General features: G+C 33.9%; 1 long non-coding RNA gene across 1 annotated transcript; it reads left to right on the forward strand.

Annotated features, from left to right (window-relative positions):
- Positions 1-1,150: 1,150 nt before the first annotated feature.
- On the forward strand, positions 1,151-1,650 carry LOC137822529 (uncharacterized). The gene is made up of 2 exons (XR_011082934.1): positions 1,151-1,238; positions 1,319-1,650. It is a non-coding gene; the product is annotated as an uncharacterized LOC137822529 (long non-coding RNA).
- Positions 1,651-4,003: the final 2,353 nt, after the last annotated feature.

The following is a 4,003-nucleotide window of genomic DNA, read 5'->3' on the forward strand; positions in this document are numbered from 1 at the left end:
ATGTTACAAAATTTTGTACATAAACAACATAATCAACATATCATAATATTTTTTAACGAACAAAGATTCATCTTTATATAAAAAAACAACACAACCATTTTCATAAAATTAACTTAAGGAAAATGATAAAAAAATACTTACTAAAAACAAAAATGACTTTTAGTAAAGTGAAAATGTTATACATCCACTAAAATCTCCAAAGGGGACTCACATATAAAAAAAATATTAACTATTTCAAAAATATAGAAAAAAAATTAAAAAATGTTGATTTTGGTAAAATTAAATTTGAATAATTAAAATTTTTATTTATAAACTTTATAAATTAATTAATAAAATATTGATACTTCAAATCTCATTTAAATCACTTGTATTCTCAAAAACAATTCAAATTGTTCCTTTCATTATTGTCTTTCTAACTTTGAAAATATAATAATAATAATAATTTTGTGTGTCTTTTAATAAAATGATCCAATAATAGATTCTTGATCATGTTATTTTGAATATGAAATAAATATTGTTAAAGAGATTAATTATCTTATGAAAGTAGAAGGTCCAAATGTAAATCAAATGAACTATTATATTATATAGAATTATAATTTTAATACTCCTTTATAAAATTCTAAATTTTAACAATTGAAATATCAAATAATATATTATCAAATGTATAAAAATTTAAATTTAAATAATTCAATGATCGGTACTTTTATAATTTAATTATGAATATTTTTATACTTAAAATAAATATAATATTGTGATAAAATATTCATCAGTACTTCAACCAATTCATCAAACACAACGAAAGTATGATATTTAAGTAAGTATATTGTTTTTTGAAACTAAATTAAAAAGCATTTTAACATGTTACATAAATATAAAACATTAAAATAAAATAATTAAAACTAAACAATATAATTAAAATAACAAGAACCCTTGAAAAACCTTGTCTCATTCTAATTTTCTGGTACAGTGGCTTAATATTTTTCCTCTTTCTTTCTTATAGATGGATCAGTAAGAAGATAAAAAAAAGTAAAATGGTAGATAATGGCATCATGAATTGTGAATGTTACTGTGAAGTTAACCTAACCGTGAGATCACCACTGAAGCATGAGATCCTGAGTGTTATATATACATCCTCATTTCATCTCTATAGCAGCAAAAGTGAACAGCCATGGCAGGGTTTCTTAAGCGTATTAAAGTATTTGCAGCTTTTTTTGCCCTCATTGTTCTTGTAGCCTCAGGTAAGTCCCGTTACGTTAATCCTAAAATGCATGTTTTTGTTGTTGATTTGATTAACTTGTGAGGTTATTTGTGTGGACAGCTTCGGAAGGGAAGGAAGACAGAGGCAGTTGTTGGCGGAGCAGCAAAACCTGGCCTCATCCAAGATGCTTCCATTCTTCCATTTGCAACCACCATTGCCAGACCTCAGACAACGCAATCTCAGGCCAATGTGCTTTCTTTTTCAAGAAATGCAAATGCAATTTCTGCGATGACCCCGTCTCAATGCCTCTTATATAATGCACATCTTCATCAATAAAATATCATATCCCCACTCATTTCATTTCTTCACAATAACTGCTGTATCTGTTTTATTATGTTCTTTGTTTTGGTTTTTATTATAATATACTGCATGCTCTTATTATACTTCTGCTATTCTAATTCTCTTAATTTTTTTTTATTAGCATTGAGATTAAACTATGATTAAATTATATATAAATTCATTTTATTTTATGGATATAAAAAATTAATAAATATGAGTTATTTTAAGGGTGTTTCAATCCTTATACATAATGACAACCTTAATCACTCTCAGTAGACATACTCCCAAGTATGGCTATACAAAACACTCCTAACTTAACCCAGAAAAAGTCACCTAACATACAAAGTAAATATCTCATAAAATCATCCCCATACAAACCATCGGATCTATGCACCAATCAGAAAAGAAAAAAAAAACAGAATGCGACTTGGATGAAACTCAAGACCAAGTCTTTAATTTGACCAATGCCTCCAATACATATACTACTCCTCCTTTAAAGATAAACCATATTTTTGTGCTTTCAGACATCATTAACTACTGCGATCCGAATCTCTCCACAAACCTCATCCACCGAAGCCAGCGCATTGCTCATCCTAAACTGGGAAAAGTTTAACAATGGGATATTATGAAACGCACCCTGCACACCCAGCCATAAACAACAATGGTTCCACAATAACCAAACAAATTTGCACTCGAAGAACAAATGGGTACTAGTCTCCTCCACCCCGCACAGGCTGCACGTAGAACTTGAAACCATAATCTTGTGCCTAACCAGGTTAGCCTTAGTGGCCAACTTGTTTTCCAACACCCTCCAAGCCGTAACTAGTGCAATAGGTACAACTTTATTCACCCAAAACTTTTTAAAACAATGTCCCATTCTCTCCATCTTTGTCCCCCCTTAGACGAAGTTAAGCCGACTTAACCGTATACCCGAGTTTTTCCCCTTCCTTCCACTCCCACCTATCCTCCTTATCCAAATCAAAAATCGCACCTTGGGCTACCTAAGAAAATAGAACCACTATTTTCTTCTCCCATTCAAACAGATTCAATCTCCAGACAAATTTTCATTCTCACTTTCCGTTATTCCATCCCCTGAAAGCTGCCACCACAAAATCTTTTAACAGACTCAGAAAAAACAACCTCCGGAAGACATTCTTCAAAGCCCCACTCCCTACCCAATTATCTTCCAAAAACAAAACTTCCTTTCCAGATCCCACCTTCCAATTAATGGAATCTTCAAAATTCCGACCCCAACCCTCCGAATTCCAAACCTTCCTCAAATCTTTACACCATATATATTCCTTATTATTTTTCCCTTCCTCTCTCAGGCTTCTCCAAACCCCGTACTTGGAAACAATAATCTCTTTCCATAGGCTACCCTTGGCTGACCCCAAGCGCCATACCCATTTACCGAGTAACGCCAAATTAAAAGTCCTTAAATCGATAATTCTGAGACCCCCGTCCTCACGAGCTTCACACACATTTTTCCAGGAGGCTCAGGCTACCTTTCTTCCCTTGGAACCCCACCCCCATAGGAAATTCCTTTAGATTTTCACAAACTCGTTTGCCACCGCCTCCGACATTTTGAATAAAGATAAATAAAACAATGGAATAGATGACAATACTGACTTTATCAAGTAAATCCTCCCTGCTAGAGACAAAAATCTACATTTTCACCTACTTAAACTTTTCTTCATTCTACCAACCACTCCATCCCAAAACGCCCTCCTCTTATGGCACCCTCCTACCGAAAACCCCAAATATACAAAAGGAGTCACCATCACTTCACAATTAAAAATCGTCGCGAAGCGCTGGATCATTATCTGCTCCACGCCCAGACCACCTAACTTGCTCTTCATGAAGTTCACCTTGAACCCGAAAGAGAGTTCAAAGCAATACAAAGTCGCCTTTATATTGAAAACACTTTTGACATTTGCTTCGCAGAAAAATAGAGTATCATCAGCGTACTCCAACATGTTTACCTTCACTTTCTCCCTGCCAATCTCCAAACTATCGATCAGGTTCTTCTCAATCACCATCCTAGACACTCCCGCCAAACCTTCCGCCACAATGAGAAACAAGAATGGAGCTAGTGGGTCGCCTTGTTAAAGATCTCTCTTTGGTAAAAACTCCTTAGTCGGACTACCGTTTACAAGAACTGACACAGAAGAAGACTTCAAACATCCTTTAATCCAAAGAATTCATTTGTTGCAAAAACCGACCCTTTCTAACATATAATAAATAAACTCCCATCTTACAGAATCATATGCCTTCTCAAAATCAACTTTGAAAAAACACATTTTTTCTTCCTTCTTTTCATCTCATCCAAAACTTCATTAGCAACTAACACGCTATCCAGCAAACCCCTCCCCTCGAGGAAAGCTGACTGCCTGACATCAATCACTTTGCTAATCACCTTTTTCATACGCAAAGATAACGCCTTTGAAATAATTTTGTACAGACATG

Source organism: Phaseolus vulgaris, chromosome 9 (genome assembly GCF_051622355.1).
Source record: "Phaseolus vulgaris cultivar YP4 chromosome 9, ASM5162235v1, whole genome shotgun sequence".
Lineage (NCBI taxonomy): Eukaryota > Viridiplantae > Streptophyta > Magnoliopsida > Fabales > Fabaceae > Phaseolus > Phaseolus vulgaris.